Consider the following 20,390-nt stretch of genomic DNA (forward strand, 5'->3'; position numbering starts at 1 on the left):
AGTGTCATACATTCTCAAAAAATGACTATTTGGGTTCAAGTGAAAATAGAAAAGACTATTCATTTGTGTATCTGTGTAAAAAGAGGACTTTCTTCCTCTGTGTGGTGGCCACGCTTATCTCTGATCATCTGCAGGACATGGAAAGTACGGTACCTTCCCTAGCTTGGCACAAACAGCCTGAGATAATTATACATCCCATATTCAGCCAGTCAGTGGCTGCTACACTAAGCTCCATGTGACTGTGCACAGTCCAGGGTGAATTCCAGTATCCGTATAGAGAAAACTTTTTATCCACTTAGTGGCAAGGTAAACTATTGGGAGGACAGTACGGTGGGTAGGTATTTATTCAGCCTGAGGTGTAAACATTCGGTTGAAACTTGCGTAAGAATTGTAAGATGAGTCAAATGAATCAAGAACGATCTGAACTCCTTCTCTCTATCACACACACACACTTGAGCATGTCTGAATTCGAGCATCACAATATATTTCAGCTAAGTATTATTAAAGTTCAGCTGCTTGGTGAGAGTTTACATGAACTTGAGTTTCACAGCCTAACAGCAGACACACACAGCCATTGTCTTTATCCAAAACAGACTAGCTGACTAATTGAGCTTTGTAGAGATCCAAACTGAGCCCTGAATCCCACACTCTTCACCACTGACTCAGTGGAATACCCAAAGTGGTGGACTACTACCTGAAGGATCACTAAAGACCCAACTATATCAGCCCTATGATAAATCAAATAAGTGCATAGCACACTTATATACAATACTATTTTATTTCTTATTCAGTTCTTCACTTGCTGGATTCAGTGGTATACATAGGACATAGCACTGTGTAATCTCTAGGAATAGCAAATTAATTAAAATCCATTATCTGTTCAGGTCATCCCTCAACACTTTCAGTGTTTCTCTTGTGACAGTGATACTGGCGCAATGGCATATTCCCTTAATATCACCTCAGGCGGAAGAACTCATAGCACATGGGATTTTGATCTAATACAGAATGAGAATGTCTACAGGATTAGAAATTCAAATGCTAATTCATTGAATTTGAGATTACTAGAAGCCATGCCATTTGTAGTGTATTGGTATAGTACAGTGGTGCTATTTCACAGTCATAGGCTTTTAGAGATGGCTGATTTTCAATGACAGCCTCTACAGCTTGAAATGCACAGTGAAAATCCATTCTTTCTGTATCTAATCAGAGTCTGTTTTTACCTCTCTGCACTAAAGCCAAGAGGCAACGTGCTTAGGATACTGTGGTCAGAGACCTCAGTCAAATCTCTTCCTCTGTTGAGTGCTTTGAAATACTTCATGTGAGACTCATGTTGAACTTAACTTTAGTGTCTTCCCTTTATGCCCCCCCCCCCTTTTGAAAATGTAATGAATTTTAGAAATGTTGAGTAGTTTCTTTGAACTCATCACTCGTCCCTTTGATAATCACAAGATTAAACTGTTTTTTTTCCTTCTCTCCTTTCTTCTTCAAACGTCAGCAGCTGGAGTTGACCTCCTGAGAGGGGGGGTGTGTGTGTGTGTGTGTGTGTGTGTGTGTGTGTGTGTGTGTGTGTGTGTGTGCGTGTGCGTGTGTGTGTGTTTTTGCGTCTGCATGCATGAGATTCGTATATGGCTCAGACACATAAAAGAAGATCCAACACAGAACAAGGGCATCTTCACGGGTCCTGGTTAATCTAGTGTGAGTTTTTTCGCTTGTGCGTGTGTTTATGTGTTTTCAACTCATCCTCAGTCTAATAATTGTACAGACTGTTCTGGATAGGCGTTAACCCCTGTGAGCCTCTCTTATTATCTACTTTCTAAGGAATCCTGAGAGGCCCTGGCTTTCAATACTCAGATAAACAGTAGTGTAAAAAGTACCCAATTGTCGTACTTGACTGAAAGTAAAGATACCTTAATAGAAAATGACTCAAGTAAAAGTCAAAGTCAAGGTTATAAATATACTTAACAAGAGGAATACCTATATACGAATGCTGTTCATTGGCTATAGCACAACATTCAACACTATAGTACCCTCCAAGCTCATCATTAAGCTTGAGGCCCTGGGTCTCAACCCCGCCCTGTGCAATTGGGTCCTAGACTTCCTGACAGGCCGCCCCCAGGGGGTGAAGGTAGGTAACAACATCTCCACTTCGCTGACCCTCAACACTGGGGCCCCACAAGGGTGCATGCTCAGCCTCCTCCTGTACTCCCTGTTCACCCATGACTGTGTGACCATGCACGCCTCCAACTCAATCATCAAGTTTGCAGACGACACAACAGTAGTGGGCTTGATTACCAACAATGATGAGACAGCCTACAGGGAGGAGGTGAGGGCACTCGGAGTGTGGTGTCAGGAAAGCAACCTCTCACTCAACGTCAACAAAGGAGATAATCGTGGACTTCAATGAACAGCAGAGGGAGAACCCCCCTATCCACATCGATGGGACAGCAGTGGAGAAGAAGTTCCTCGGCGTACACATCACGGACAAACTGAAATGGTCCACCCACAGAAAGTGTGGTGAAGAAGGCGCAACAGCGCCTCTTCAACCTCAGGAGGCTGAAGAAATTTGGCTTGTCACCTAAAACCCTCACAAACTTTTACAGATGCATAATTGAGGGCATCCTGTCGGGCTGTATCAACTGCACCGCCTACAACCGCAAGGCTCTCTAGAGGGTGGTGCAGTCTGCACAATGCATCACCGGGGGCAAACTACCTGCACTCCAGGACACCTACAGCACCCGATGTCACAGGAAGGCCAAAAAGATCATCAAGGACAACAACCACCCGAGCCACTGCCTGTTCACCCCGCTAYCATCCAGAAGGYGAGGTCAGTACAGGTGCATCAAAGCTGGGACCGAGAGACTGAAAAAYAGCTTCTATCTCAAGGCCCTCAGACTGTTAAACAGCCATCACGAACACAGAGAGGCTGCTGCCAACATACAGACTTGAAATTATTGTCCACTTTAATAAATGGATCACTAGTCACTTTACTAACGCCACATTAATAATGTTTACATATCTTGCATTACTCATCCCATATATATAGACTGTATTTTATACCATCTGTTGCATCTTGCCTATGCCGCTTGGGCATTGCTCATCCTTATATTTATATGTATATATTATTAATCCATCCCTTACTTAGATGTGTATATATTAGGAAGTTGTTGTGGAATTGTTAGATTACGTTATATAGTGCTGCACTGTCGGAACTAGAAGCACAAGCATTTCGCTACACTCGCAATAACATCTGCTAACCATGTGTATGTGACCAACACAATTTGATTTGATTTAAAATTGCAATATGTAACGGTGATCCGACTAAATTCACATAGAAATATGAGTATTGATATATCATTCTACTTGACAGCAAGTCTAAGAAGCGGTAAATCTGTTCTATGTCTGCTATTTCTATTTTTCTTTAGCTAACATAAGCTAGCTAATGTTAGCAAATAAGAGTAGCTCAATCTGGATAAACATCTAATTCACCCTTGTCTGGAAAACACTGTTACTAAAAATAGAATTGTCGATATAGCTAACTCACTCTGTTTGTGTGCTGGTAACGTTAGCAATAATGAATGTGTATAAATGGTTGGTTAGTTAGCTCTCAGACAGTCTCAGCTGAATAGCAATCTTGCTTGCAATTTAGTGAGGCTAGTTAGCTAACAACAACTACACAATATTGGGAAAAATTGAGAAAATTCATCCCATAACATTTTAACATGGAAATAGCTGTTCTATCTTTCAGCCTACAGTAGCAGCCAATGTGTGGTGTTCAATGTAGGCCTACATTCCATGAGACTTTTGAAAAAAAAACATGTAGGAATTGACATTAACCTGTTTATCCACTTGTTCTTCAGACAAGGAGGTGACTGAAAATGTTGTGTTATTTGATGCAAGAAACCACTTAACAAAATACAATTCATTATTTTTGCCAAACCATTATTACAGAGAATCAGACAAATTATGCTACCTTCTGCCTATTGGCTACTTAGCTTATTCAGGCCTGTCTCGAAATACAACATTGCCCCTTACAGAAGAAAAAGCTCTTTAATTGACTTGCTTTTCAAAGACGGCTAGAAATGCACATGTTTTGTGCTCTTGTAGGAAGAAACCAATCCCCCATTGCTGACTAGAAATTACCTATAACTGGGCTAATAATGCTACATGCAGCTCTTGCTTTGATCTCACAATAAGTGTGTCTACTTGCGACCACTTATGCTGTAAACACAGTCCAGTTCAAAGTGAATGGCACAGATCCATATATGGCAATGGTCTATTTGGATATAGGGATACTGCGGCTCTGATTGGTTTTGGTGCACCGGTCTGTGTAGAGTATGGGCCTGAGTCATGTCTGTAAATGCAATTGAATCCTACCCCAATGCGCTCTGCCTACAAGAAAATATATTGCATAGTTTGTTTTGTTTTCGTATGTTGCATTGAAAGTGGCTAATATTGCATTGATTCGATTACAATTCACACAGTAGAATGAAATGTTGATAGTATTAACTAAAGCGGAAAACTAGAAAGTTGAGTGAAGTTCAGTCCAGGGAGAGCTGCTTAGAGGGAATATTGGTTACAGATGGTTAGAGGTAGCCTGAGAACCTTCCAGAACATGTAATTCATTTAGTCTACCCCTCTTCTCTTTTTACCTTTTGTCTTTGTAAAACTCAGGTTAGCTGGAGTCATTACACAGTGCCCTGCTGAAAAATACCCCAAAGCGGTGGCATTTGTGGGTACACAAGTATCAGGGAGCAGAAACAGCTTGCGGTCATGGAGCACAACAAGATTTTGGGACAGAAACCAGCAAGGGACACTAAAATCTATCAAATCAAGACTCCAACAGTAATGACACAACCACCTCATTCTTCTCTCTGCAGATTCTTAAAACATAATGCAAAGACATGCCTACAAAAATCCCCTGCAAAGGGCTACTATTGACAAGAATGATCTGTGAAAGTCAATGGGCTGGAGGAAGTTTACAGACAGTACTTTGAGATGAGGAAGGGGTTTTTGGTTGTGCAGTGTTGTGGTTAGACAGTAAATGTATTGTTCTGTATGAGAGCGATTGTGGTGTCAATTCTCCTCAGTCTCCCATACACAACAATTCATACTGTGTAAGAACTGCCCTCCTAAGACTTTTCACACCTTTTTTGGCCCCCCAGCCCATTCACTTTGTTGACTGATCTTTCCTCTCAAAAGCAGCTCCCAATGTCCCCTCATTGTCCCTAAACAATATGCTAGCCGTCCCAGTCGGTTGATACATTTACCAACAAAGGTGTGCTGCTCTACGTCCCTTCCACAAAAAGTGTAAAATGCTAACACCACAACCATGTCTTTGCAGGAGACGTGCAGTACCAGGACAAAACAGTTGGTAGTTAAGAATCCCTACACCACTTTTTGAAGAGTCTTAAAGGCTCAAATCAAATCAAAGTTTATTGGTCACATACATATGGTTATCAGTTGTTATTGCGAGTGTAGCGAAATGCTTGTGCTTCTAGTTCCGACTATATCTCAGCATTCAACACCATTGTACCCTCCAAGCTCATCATTAAGCTTGAGGCCATGGGTCTCAACCCCACCCTGTGCAATTGGGTCCTGGACTTTCTGACGGGCCGCCCCAGGTGGTGAAGGTAGGTAATTCTCTGTGGTACACCAAACAGTAACTATCCTGTAACTCCCAGTAATGGATACCAAAAATCTTTGGTTAAATCACATTATCTGGTGTAACGATCTGTAGCTAAGAGAACTGGTGGTCTTGATGAAATTGCCATTCACAAAGAAACATACAGTACGCAAATACAATAAGATCAGTGTAGTAAAGTTCAGGGAATACTTGTAAAGCTGTGGGAGGAGTATTGTCATGATCAAACTGCCATTCAGCTCCTCATGAGTCATCTGCTTGAAATCCAGCATAATGTATGAACCCTCGAGAGGGATACAGATCACGGGATACAGTTCTGTGACAATGACACACGCAGGCAAAGGAATTCTGTTTCTGTATCTAGAATTCACTCCAGGAAGAAGCCCAGGCACCCGGTATTGTCTGTAAAACAAAAGAATGTAATCAATTATACTCTATTGTAGTTTGAACAACAGTTGAACTGTGCCAGTATCAACATTAAGGTAGACTAGTTGAACATGCATACATGTGAACAGGCACAGAGATTACATTTCCCACCATATCTAGCCTAATAGAAAGAAATATGGCATAACTGTCACGGCTGTCTTCGTCCTCCTCATCTGAGGAGTAAGAAATGTCGGACCAATACGCAGCGTGGTAAGTGTTCGTCATTTTAATGGAAAACTGAACACTACAAAACAACAAAGTGACAACCGTGAAGCTAATGAACAATCGTGCTGACACAAACACTACACATAGACAATCACCCACAACCCACAATGACAAAACAGGCTACCTAAATATGGTTCCCAATCAGAGACAACGAAAAACACCTGCCTCTGATTGAGAACCATATCAGGCCAACCATAGAAATAGACAAACCAGACAACACATAGAATGCCCACTCAGATCACACCCTGACCAAACAAAACATAAAACATACAAGCAAACTATGGTCAGGGCGTGACAATAACCCTCAAACTTTGCACAGTGACCAGACCGTACAAATGTACCTAGGTAGGTAGGCAGACAGTATCTACCTACATCCATGTCTATCAGGCATGCAGAGGCAAATATGTTTTTAGTAAAACCAGCTTCAGTTTTAGAGATTTACAACAGCAAATTGTTGTATAGTGTTCTCCTCATTTTTTGCTAATAAACTTAGCTAGCTATCTTGCTGGATATACAATACTGTTATTTACATCTGTTAGGAATCATATTTTGTGTCATGCCTATAATTTTGTGAGATTGAAATGCATCCACAGCATAATCATAATCAATGTCAACTCTCGTCAATTAATCTCTACTTCATCACCATCCCTGATCCGGGAGCATCCTCATCAGTAAAAAAGCTGACTAGCATAGCCTAGCATAGCGCCACAAGTAAATACTAGCATATAAATATCATGAAATCACAAGTCCAATACAGCAAATGAAAGATACACATCTTGTGAATCCAGCCATAATTTCCAATTTTTAAAATGTTTACAGCGAAAACACAATATGTATTTCTATTAGCTAACCACAATAGCAAAAGACTCAACCGCATATTTTCACCATTTTTTTACCGCATAGGTAGCTATCACAAACCGACCAAATAGAGATATAATTAGTCACTAACCAAGAAACAACTTCATCAGATGACAGTCTATAACAGTTATACAATAAATCTATGTTTGTTCGAAAATGTGCATATTGAGGTATAAATCATAGTTTTACATTGCAGCTACAATCACAAATACACCGAAGCAGCAAGAATAATTACAGAGAGCAACGTGAAATACCTAAATACTCATCATAAAACATTTATGAAAAATACATGGTGTACAGCAAATGAAAGATAAACATCTTGTGAATCCAGCCAATATTTCAGATTTTTTAAGTGTTTTACAGCGAAAACACAATATAGCATTATATAGCTTACCACAATAGCCAAACACACAACCACATTCATTCACCGCAAAGGTAGCGATCGCAAAAAAACAGCAAAAGATATAAAACACTAACCTTGACCCACTTCATCAGATGACAGTCCTATAACATCAGGTTATACAATACACTTATGTTTTGTTCGAAAATGTGCATATTTTGAGCTGAAAACCGTGGTTATACATTGTGAAAATTAGCAACTTTTTCCCAGAATCTCCGGATATATTCGACACTCACCTAATCTGACCAAATAACTCATCATAAACTTTACTAAAAAATACATGTTGGACAGCAAATGAAAGATACACTAGTTCTTAATGCAATCGGCGTGTTAGATTTTTTTTAAATAACTTTACCATAACAAACAGCTTACGTTATAGCGAGACAGCGCCCGCAAAAGGAAGGAAAATACGACTAAACATTTTCCACAGAAATACCAAATAACATCATAAATGGTTTTACTTTTGCTGAGCTTCCATCAGAATCTTGTACAAGGAGTCCTTTGTCCAGAAAAATCGTTGTTTGGTTTTAGAATGTCCTCTTCTCTGTCGAATAGCAACCTTAGCTAGCCAAGTGGCGCGAAGATGTCCATCTTCACCTAACGCAGAGAACGGAAAACTCCAAAACTCCCGATAAACGTTGAATAATCTGATAAAACTATATTGAAAAAACAACTTTACGATGATATTACACATGTATCAAATAAAATCAAAGCCGGAGATATTAGCCGTCTATACCGAACGCTTTTCAGAAGCCAATGCTGATGTCCTTCCCGCGCCTTGGTAGACAAAGGAAATAGTGGTCACGTCATTCCAAGAGCTCTTGTTCGACCTCAGATCAAGCTAGGCACCCCATTCCACCTCCCACTGCCTGTTGACATCTAGTGGAAGGCGTATGAAGTGCATGATATCCATAGATTTCATCAAATGAATAGGAAGGCCCTGGAACAGAGCCTCGATTTCAGATTTTTCACTTCGTCAGGAAGTTTGCTGCAAATGAGTTCTGTTTCACTCACAGTATAATTCAAACGGTTTTAGAAACTTGAGAGTGTTTCTATCCAATAGTAATAATAATATGCATATTGTACGATCTAGAATAGAGTACGAGCAGTTTAATTTGGGCACGATTTTTTACAAAGTGAAAACAGCGCCCCATATTGACAAGAAGTTAAGTTACTTAACTAGTGTAACGCTGTCGTCTGGTTGGAAGAAGAGGAGGACCAATGCGCCGCTGTAAGTGTCCATATTGATTTAATACGAAATAATGAACGCTGAACAAAAACAAGAAAATGACAAACGAACAATCCTGTACGGTGAACAAAAAACACAGAACAGAAAATAATCACCACAAAACACAATGAAAAACAGGCTACCTAAATATGGCTCCAATCAGAGACAACGACTGACACCTGCCTCTGATTGAGAACCATACTAGGCCAAACACATAGAAAATTACACAGAACAAAACATAGAAAAACATAGAATGCCCACCCCAACTCACTCCCTGACCAAACTAAAATAAAGACATAACAAGAACTAAGGTCAGAACGTGACAGTACCCCCCCCCCCCCCCCCCAAAGGTGCGGACTCTGGCCGCAAAACCTGAACCTATAGGGGAGGTCTGGGTGGGCATTTACCGCGTGGGCGGCTCTGGACCGGACGAGGACCCCACTCCACCATAGTCTCGGCCCACTTCTGTGACACCTTAGGAGTGGCGACCCTCGTCACCGAACCTGGATTGGAGACCCTAGTAAAGGGCACCACTGGACTGAGGAGCGCCTTTTGGACTGACGGCGGCTCTGGACTGACGGGCGGCTCCTGACTGAAGGGCGGCTCCTGACTGAAGGCGGCTCAGGCGGCTCCTGACTGAAGGGCGGCTCAGACGGCTCCTGACTGAAGGGCGGCTCAGCGGCTCCTGACGAAGGGCGGCTCAGGCGGCTCTGACTGAAGGGCGCTCAGGCGGCTCCTGACTGAAGGGCGGCTCAGCGGCTCCTGACTGAAGGACGGCTCAGGACAGACGGGCAGCTCAGGCGGCTCAGGACAGACGGGCGGCTCAGGACAGACGGGTGGCTCAGGCGGCTCAGGACGACGGGCGGCTCAGGCGGCTCAGGACAGACGGGCGGCTCAGGCGGCTCAGGACAGACGGGCGCTCAGGCGCTCAGGACAGACGGGAGCACCTGTAGGAGGAGACGGAGAGACAGCCTGGTGCGTGGAGCTGCCACAGGACCCACCAGGCTGGGGAGACCTACAGGAGGCCTGGTGCGCAGCCTTGGCACCACTCCCCCAGGCTGGAGACTACTCTAGCCCGGACCCTCCAGAGTGCAGGCACAGGTTGAACCGGGCTGTGGGTGAGCACTGGAGATCTGGTGCTACATCCGCACCTCTCTTAGGCTAATTCCCACATTCGCCCGGCACGAGCGGAGCGCAGGCATAGGACGCACTGCACCCTCCAGCGCCCCGGAGACACAGCACGCAGAGCCGGCGCAGGATACTCTGGACCGAAACGGCGTACCGGAGACCAGACACGCTGAGCAGGCACAATACGCCTGGCTGGATGCCCACACTCGCATGACACTTTCGGGGGCTGTCCTATAGCGCACCGGGCTATGGGCGCGTACTGGCGACACCGTGTGCTAAACCGCATAACACGGTGCCTGACCAGTAATGCGCTGCTTACAATAAGCACGAGGAGTGGGCTCAGGTCTCCAACCTGACTCTGCCACACTCCCCGTGTGCCCCCCCCCCCAACATTTGTTTGGGGCTGCCTCGTTACCTGTCGCGCTGCCGTGCTGCCTCCTCATATCGCGCCGCTCAGCTTTCGCTTCCTCCAGCTCTGCCTTGGGGCGGCAATATTCCCCAGCCTGTGCCCGGGTCCTTACTCGTCCAAAATCTCCTCCATGTCCAGGAGTCCAGAACTCGCTGCTGCCCGATACCACGCTGCTTGGTCCTTGGTTGGTGGGTGATTCTGTAACGCTTGTCATGGTTGGAAGAAGAGGAGGACCAACGCGCAGCGTGGTAAGAATCCATATGATTTAATACGAAATAATGAACACTGAACAAAAACAAGAAAACGACAAACGAACAATCCTGTACGGTGAAACAAAAAACACAGAACAGAAAATAATCACCCACAAAACACAATGAAAAACAGGCTACCTAAATATGGCTCCCAATCAGAGACAACGACTGACACCTGCCTCTGACTGAGAACCATACTAGGCCAAACACATAGAAAATGACCTACAGAACAAAACATAGAAAAAACGACATAGAATGCCCACCCCAACTCACGCCCTGACCAAACTAAAATAAAGACATAACAAAGGAACTAAGGTCAGAACGTGACAACTAGCTAGTAAAATTATTTACATTTGCTGATGTTACACGGTTTGCTAACAAGTTACAAATGCAAGGTGTGGCGCATAACAAGTTAACAAGCGCCAGGCTAACTAGCTTGCCAACTTAAGTCATCTGCTAACATTTGCTGGTAAACCTAGCTTTAGTTTGCTGGTTGTAATATTGTAGCTTGCTGTTTAGTAGCCATATCTACAACTAAAAATAAGAGATTTTACAATCAAGAAACAAAAGATCTCTGATTGTAAAGCCTCTTCTATTTTTTTTTGTCATAGATATGGCTACCGGTAGTTGTTAAGCTAAGTTAACTACCTAGCTAGCTAGCTACCTTGCTAAGTTAGCAAACAGATTTTTCCCCCTTCGATTTCCCCCCACTGTAACACAGTAGTACAGTACCAGTCAAAAGTTGGGGCACACCTACTCATTGCAGGGTTTTCCTTTATTTTTTACAATGTTCTACATTGTAGAATAATAGTGAAGACATCAAAACTATGAAATAACACATATGGAATCATGTAGTAACCAAAAACCTTTAAACAAATCAAAATATATTTTTGATTCTTCAAAGTAGCCACCCTTTGACTTGATGACAGCTTTGCACACTCGCTAAATCCACAATCACTAAATCCAACTCATTATTCTCAAATCTTCTTCGCTATATTCTGTTTGAAAGATGTATGGTTGATTATACAACGGGTGGGCCTAATCCTAAATGCTGATTGGTGAAAACCGTGTCTATTCCACAAGTTATCACCTGCTAAATCTATGACATTAAAATGCCTATTTACTCTGTTCTATCTGACTGCACAATCCATTGTCTTATCAGCCCAGCCAGGCACTTTATAAACTTGATCTCCACTATAAATGCATCTAGACATTATCTCACATTTCTTTTAGACTAAAATATTTGTATAAACCTTGCTGTCTGTCTCTGACTTTTGCAACATTGTTTCAATATTCAAATTCCATCTCCAGCTGTCCCATAGTAATGAACATGTCAGGAGTCGGGACAAGACAGACTGCAAGGCAGCGTTTCTTAGTCAGTCGAAATCATGAATCAGCTGGCATGATTTTTAAGGATATATACAGAGAAATGTCAATTGAAAAAAGGTAAAACGAAATGAAGTGCAGCTAGTTTACAGTCTTTGCAGCTTCAGTTTGAAGTGATTGTGTTAGCTGTGTTGTTGGCTAGCTCCTCTGAACAAGAGTCTCCTGATGAGTGAGCACATTTTCAATGCCTCATTAGCTCATTGTTATGGATGTATCCAAATAAATGTCACTAGAAAAGAGCTTAAACAAATGCTGTACATCTGGCTGCACTTTTTGACGTGGCTGTAAATTAGCCGTAGTTGGCTAGCTAGCAAGCAAGGGATAAGAACATTGCCAGCCAGTATGGCAATGGAACATTTATAATGAACGACTGGGTCGTGTCCATAGATACAGTACAACTGGATTGCGTCTCTAGCAACCAAATCAGTGCGTGTGTGTGTGTGTGTGTGTGTGTGTGTGTGTGTCATGGGGGGTGTGTGTGTTGTCGTGTGTGTGTGTGTGTGTGTGTGTGTGTGTGTGTGTTTGAAGCACAGTTTCTCTAGCCCATCTCAGTTAAAGCTTGCAGAGATTGCATCACATTTACATCAACCCCACCACGCATACAGCTTTTTGATGTCAGTAACAGCATTATGTTTACATGCACACTAATAATGAGATATTAAACAGATTATGGCCAAATATGGCAATAGTCATGTAAACACCTTACTCTTCTTACCTTAATAGACGTAAGGTCATAATCGAAGTAAGCATACACCGATAAAAACAAATGGTTTTCTACGCAATCTTTCATATTAATAGGACATATAAACAGCTTAATCAGTGTTCCTGTGGTATATCAGAACCAGTAGTGCAAGCCACCAAAGGCTCTGCATGGTCAATCCGGCATCTGCATTGGTCATACAGCCTTTACGGGGAAAAGGCCTCTGCAGAAGTCAGGGAATTCATACATTTTGCGTTTCGGGGAGCAGAGCTGTTGTGAAGGAAGTGAGTTTGTGTTTATACAGGACCTACCGGCCCCACTTACCGTCAACCAATCTTGTCATTGTCGAAAATGGCGCCGAAGAGGGTGGCTGACGTTTTACATGCTCCTAACCAACTATGCTATTTTGTTAGTTTTTTTGCGTTGTTTGTAACTTATCTTTTGTACTTATTTTGTACATAATGTTGCTGCTACCGTCTCTTATGACCGAAAATAACTTCTGGACATCAGAACAGCGATTACTCACGTCAAACTGGAAGAAGCTTTTTCCTTTAACGAGTCCGACGAGAAGGATATACTGCTTTCCGGGGACAGGCCCAAATCCAAATCATTTGTGTAAAGAAAATTTGGAGAAAAAGGGGGCGGAGGTCAGGCTGAGAATTCATAGGCGAGCGAGTAAACTCCCACTGCCATCCTTTCTATTGGCCAACGTGCAATCATTGGAAAATAAAATCGATGACCTACGGTGAAGATTATCCTACCAACGGGACATCAAAAACTGTAATATCTTATGTTTCACCGAGTCGTGGCTGAACGACGACATGGATAATAAAGAGCTGGCAGGATTTTCCATGCACCGGCAGAACAGAGAAGCTACTTCTGATAAAACGAGGGGTGGGTGTGTGTGCCTATTTGTCAATAACAGCTGGTGCGAGATGTCTAATATTAAAGAAGTCTCAAGGTATTGCTCGCCTGTAGACCACACTATCTACCAAGTAAGTTCTCATCTATATTATTCGTATCCGTCTATTTACCACCACAGACCGATGCTGGCACGAAGACCGCATTCAACCAACTCTATAAGGCCATAAGCAAACAAGAAAATGTTCATTCAGAAGCGGCGCTCCTAGTGGCCGGGGACTTTAATGCAGGCAAACTTAAATCTGTTTTACCTTATTTCTATCAGCATGTCACATGTGCAACCAAAGGAAAAGAAACTCTAGACCACCTTTACTCCACACACAGAGATGCATACAAAGCTCTCACCCACCTTCCATTTGGCAAATCTGACCATAATTCTATCCTCCTGATTCCTGCTTTCAAGCAAAAACTAAAGCAGGAAGTACCCGTGACTCGCTCAATACGGAAGTGGTCAGATGACGCGGATGTTACGCTACAGGACTGTTTTGCTAGCACAGACTGGAATATGTTCCGGGATTCATCCAATGGCATAGAGGAGTATACCACCTCATTCACCTGCTTCATCAACAAGTGCATCGACGACGTCGTCCCCACAGTGACCGTATATACATATCCCAACCAGAATCCATGGATTACAGGCAACATCCACATCGAACTAATGGATAGAGCTGCCGCTGTTAAGGAGCGGGACACTAATCCGGATGCTTATAAGAAATCCCGCTATGCCCTCAGAAGAACCATCAAACAAGCAATGCGTCAATACATGATTAAGATTGAATCCTACTACACCGGCTCTGACGCTCGCCCCGGACCTGACGTCACCACCAACCAGAAAGCCAGCCCCCCCCCCCTTCCCCCTGATGCTTTGGGCCGACGCCGGAGATGAGAAGCAAATACGGGAAGTCAACATTTAATAAAGAACCAACATGAAACAAGACAGGCACAGCGTCCGCACACGGGCGAAACGACATTCGACAACCAATGCAGCACCGGGGAACAGAGATGGCAAATATAGGGGAGGTAATAAACAGGTGATTGAGTCCAGGTGAGTCCAATAATACGCTGATGCGCGTGACGGGGAGAAAGGCAGGTGTGCGTAATGATGGGGAGCCTGGCGCCCTAGAGGGCCTGGGGGGAAGAGCGGGAGCAGGCTTGACAGGAGTTAAGACTGCACCGTTTTCCCACCTGCAATCCATCCCGAATCTCCCCATTGTCCCCCAGCAAAATGTGCCTACATTTAGGCTATTGTTCATGTGTACTTCTCACTATGTTGAGGTAAAAATTTGAGTATAATGCTTGTATGGATGTCAACCCTAATACATGTTCATGTTATCGTCATCAGTCAACTGCATTACAGTTAAAAACTACTGACTACCACCACCTATTTCTGTATGCTAGCTATGCTACCAGCTTATATGAACTGGAGTTAGCATTCAGCCGGCACTTTTTCTAAATCTGAAAAGGGACAACTTCTAAATGCTGTGCAGTGAAAACACTGTAAAATATATCCAAATCGGGTTTTAGTAACCACATTGTGGGCCTGTTACAATACATCAATCATGACGGATTTGACAAATATCCACTTTGTTTGATCAGATTTGATGAATGTGCGCCTATCCAGCGTACTTCTATCCCTTCCCCACGGTCTGCATTCCACTGACCTCTTTACCGAATCTATCACCATTACCTCCCTGGTCTCTTTCCAGCAGTTCAAACCCATTTTCGTGTCTTTGAAATCCCTACACGAGGTATCATTACGATGTTTTTTATTTGTGAACTTGTTCTGATAGCATTTTGTCAAAGTTCTTTATGTTTGTTGTCAAGGAAGTGAGTTTGTGTTTATACAGGATGTACCGCCCCCAACGACTGTCATCCAATCATAAACGGAGCTATGCGGAGCCCTCTGCATTGTTACAAAATATGGGAGGCGCACGGCATCACCATACGGAGCTTTATTTGGCCTCCGCAAGCCTCCGGAGGCTGCGTCACGCCCTCTGTAAGGAGTGTGTGACCCACATTACTGGATCAAGCATAAATTTACTTTTAATAGGCTGTAATGCTCAGAAAAATTATGCATCTTAGAAATAGTTTTCACATAAACTTTATATGTCCGAAATCAGAATCAAATAGTCTCTGCAAAAGTAACATGGTCACTGTGCTAGAACGTTTATTTTGATTGCCGATTTTCTGCATTCATCAAAAGTCCCATCAGGTAGCCTGATTTCAGATGTATCCAACAAGATTATTGGGTCCTTCTATAAATAAAAGGGTCAAAATGTCAAAATGGTTTGATATACACTACCTGTCAAAAGTTTTCGAAACACTTACTCATTGAAGGTTTGTTTTTTTTGGACAATTTTCTACATTGTAGAATAATAGTGAAGACATCAAAATGATGAAATAACACATATGGAATCATGTAGTAACCAAAAAAGTAAACAAATCAAAATATATTTTATATTTGAGATTCCTCAAATAGCCACCCTTTGTCTTAATGACAGCTTTGCACACTCTTGACATTCTCTACCAGCTTCACCTGGAATGCTTTTCCAACAGTCTTGAAGGAGTTCCCACATATGCTGAGCACTTGTTGGCTGCTTTTCCTTCACTCTGTGGTCCGACTCATCTCAAACCATCTCAATTTGGTTGAGGTCTGGGGATTGTGGAGGCCAAGTCATCTGATGCAGCACTCCATCACTCTCCTTCTTGGTCAAATAGCCAAGCATAAATCTCCAATTTGGACTCCAGACCAAAGGACACATTTCCACCAGTCTAATGTCCATTGCACGTTTTTCTTGGCCCAAGCAAGTCTCTTCTTATTATTGGTGTCCTTTAGTAGTGGTTTCTTTGTAGCAATTCAACCACGAAGGCCTGATTCACACATTCTCCTCTGAACAGTTGATGTTGAGATGTGTCTGTTATTTGCACTCTGTGAAGCATTTATTTGGGCATTTTCCGTATTGACAGACCTTCATGTCGTAAAGTAATGATGGACTGTCATTTCTCTTTGCTTATTTGAGCTGTTCTTTCCAGAATATAGACTTGGTCTCTTACCAAATAGGGCTATCTTCTGTATGCCACCCCTACCTTGTCAGAACACAACTGATTGGCTCAAACACATTAACTTCTTATGGCTGTGTAGCTTGGATGAATAAGGTGCCCAGAGTAAATTGCCTGCTACTCAGGCCCAGAAGCTAAGATATGCATATTATTAGTAGATTTGGATAGAAAACACTCTGAAGTTTCTAAAACTGTTTGAATGATGTCTGTGAGTATAACAGAACTCATATGGCAGGCAAAAACCTGGGAAAAAATCCAACCAGGAAGTGGGAAATCTGAGGTTTGTAGGTTTGCCTATCCAATATACAGTGTCTATGGGGTCATATTGCACTTCCTAAGGCTTCCACTAGATGTCAACAGTCTTTAGAACCTTGTTTAATGCTTCTACTGTGAAGGATGAGGGAATAAGAGCTGATTGAGTCAGGGGTCTGGCAGAGTGCCACGAGCTCACTCAGGCACGCCCCCGTGAGAGTTAGCTGCGTTCCATTGCATTTCTACAGACAAAGGAATTCTCCGGTTGAAACATTATTGAAGATTTATGTTAAAAACATCCTAAAGATTGATTCTATACATCGTTTGACATGTTTCTACGAACTGTAATGGAATTTTTTGACTTTTCGTCTGGCCTGCGCGTCATGAATTTGGATTTTGGAACTAAATGTGTGAACAAAAAGGAGGTATTTGGACATAAATGATGGACTTTATCGAACAAAACAAACATTTATTGTGGAACTGGGATTCCTGGGAGTGCATTCTGATGAAGATCATCAAAGGTAAGTGAATATTTATAAATCTATTTCTGACTTCTGTTGACTCCACAACATGGCGGTTACCTGTATGGCTTGTTTTTGTTTCTGAGCGCCGTACTCGGATTATTGCATGGTGTGCTTTTTCCGTAGAGGTTTTTAAAAATCTGACACAGTTGCATTAAGGAGAAGTTTATCTAAAGTTCCATGTAAAACACTTGTATCTTTTATCAATGTTTATTATGAGTATTTCTGTAAATTTATGTGGTTCTCTGCAAAGTCACCGGATGTTTTGGAGGCAAAACATTACTGAACATAACGCGCCAATGTAAACTAAGATTTTTGGATATAAATATGAACTTTATCGAACAAACCATACATGTATTGTGTAACATGAAGTCCTATGAGTGTCATCTGATGAAGATCATCAAAGGTTAGTTATTCATTTTATCTCTATTTCTGTTTTTTGTGACTCCTCTCTTTGGCTGGAAAAATGGCTGTGTTTTTCTGTGACTAGGTACTGACCTAACATAATCAGATGGTGTACTTTTGTCGTAAAGCCTTTTTGAAATCGTACACTGTGGTGGGATTAACAACAAGTTTATCTTTAAAATGGTGTAAAATACTTGTATGTTTGAGGAATTTTAATTATGAGATTTCTGTTGTTTGAATTTGGCGCCCTGCACTTTCACTGCCTGTTGTCAAGTCGATCCAGTTAACGGGTCTCAGCCGTAAGAAGTTAAGAAGGAAAGAAATTACACAAATTAACTTTTAAGAAGGCACACATGTTAATTGAAATGCATTCCAGGTGACTACCTTGTGAAGCTGGTTGAGAGAATGCCAAGAGTGTGCAAACCTGTCATCAAGGCAAAGGGTGGCTATTTGAAGAATCTCAAATATAAATATATTTGATTTGTTTAACACTTTTTTGGTTACTACATGTTTCCATGTGTTATTTATCGTTTGGATGTCTTCACTATTATTCTACAATGTAGAAAATAGTAAAACAAAGAAAAACCCTTGAATGAGTGGTGTTCTAAAACCTTTTACCAGTAGTGTACATTTAAATATGATTTTCTAGCAGCTTCACATGTGTGTTATAGTAATAAGAGTCTAGATAGGCACAACAAGACCATAACTCCTAGCAACAACAAAACATCTACATGTCATTCAAATATTAAATGTCATGCCTAGCAGCCAGGTCTATTTGTGCATTGGTCAACTTCTCTATCATTTATAGCCATGCTAAACATTCCAGAAGAATGAAAAGATACACAATTTTTTTTTAAATAGTTGATATAATAATTGATTACAATCATATAATACAATGTGTCTGTCAACCAAAATCATTAATAACCATATTTAATTTACTATATCAGTAAACTCTTCAGCAGTGTGGTGTGTGTGTGTGTGTGGTGTGTTGTGTTGTGTGTGGTGTGTTGTGTGTGTGTGTTGTGTGTGTGTGTGGTGTGTGTGTGTGTGTGTGTGTGTGTGTGTGTGTGTGTGTGTTTGTGTGTGTGTGCGTGCGTGCGTGCGTGCGTGAAAACTATCACTTTCTTGCGTCCTCTGTCTTTGTTTCCTCCACTCCTTGCCTCTCCTTGAAAGTGCATTGGAATCTGAGGCGAGGAACCTTCCCTCCTCTCCTCAATGTGCTTTGAGGAGGTGAGGAATGGAGGAAACAAGAAGAGAATCTTAATTGCATTTCCTTCATTCCTCACTTCCTCTCTCCTCGCCTCCTCAAAGTCCATTGAATAAGAAGGTGAGAGGGGAGGGACCTCTGACCTTCTCATTCAATGGGTTTTGAGAAGGAGATGAGGAAGAGGATTCAACAAATCAAGGATATGTAATTTACATTCTCCCAAGGGCAGAGGAAGCAAGTATTTCACAGCTATTCCCATTTTTTGACAGTGCCAGACTGACTGACTGAGCTACCATAATATTCATGGCCTTTCCAGAAACAACCCCTTGCCCCTACTGCCCAGATTCTAGACACTTGTGGAGATCTGAGAGGGATTGATGGGTGGTGACATGCTGAGAGCTCCACCTTACCCTCTGATATGCATGGTGGAATTTTGGCAGTATTGCTTACACCAGTCCAATTCTCTCAGATCTCCACTAGGGGTAAGGGGTAAGGGCTAGGGGTTGTTTCTAGACAGAACCCCACAACCCTTTGGGTGTGTGGTGGACCTACAGCATGACATTTGAGGCATTGGATATTTACTTCCATTGCTATACACACACAGATTTGCACAGGCGTGAACTGGACACACCCACGGCACCCTACCAGGCTGATCAGACAGGTCTGGGTAGCTGAAGACCTGCTGTAAACAGTGAAAGGATATATTTACATGTCTACTGTTCACACCCTTGCTTCATTCCAGCTAGTTAGATGTGCAACCACTGACTAACTATAGCTAGTGCATATCTCTAGTCTAGCAATAGATACTGATGTTTTGGCTGTATAGCATCATTCAATAAGATTACCAATGGTTAGCTAGGTATCTAGGATATATCAATATTTTAATAAGTCAATATACACTAAATCGTATGCAGAAATTGAGAAATCTTACCTTATTTTGGCACTGTGGCAGGTATGGGCAGCTATTAATCAATTAATTAATAGATAGTAGATTAATAGATTTGAAGAATGGAGTTAGAAGGGGGTCCTGCTTTGAAAGGATAGGAAGTGTTGGCTGTTCACTTGACCAGGCATTCCACATTTAACCTCACCCACATTTTAACATTGAAATATCAAGTATTTTTTTGTTTTATATGCAAAAATATAACAAATTCAAAAAGCAATTAAAAAATGAAAGGCTGTTTTCACGTTGCTCCGTTTTAACTCGGAAAACAAATGATCAAAACGTACAAACCATAATCTTCCCTCAATTTTACCGAATCTTGATATAATGTTGTCGAAGAAGTAGGCTAATTATTTAGACCACCTTAACAACATAGACACCAAAATGTTCTGTCAATCCTCAAGATAAACATTAATTCCCGCACTTTAG

The sequence above is a fragment of the Salvelinus sp. IW2-2015 genome, linkage group LG18, assembly GCF_002910315.2.
Source record: "Salvelinus sp. IW2-2015 linkage group LG18, ASM291031v2, whole genome shotgun sequence".
Classification (NCBI taxonomy): Eukaryota; Metazoa; Chordata; class Actinopteri; order Salmoniformes; family Salmonidae; genus Salvelinus; species Salvelinus sp. IW2-2015.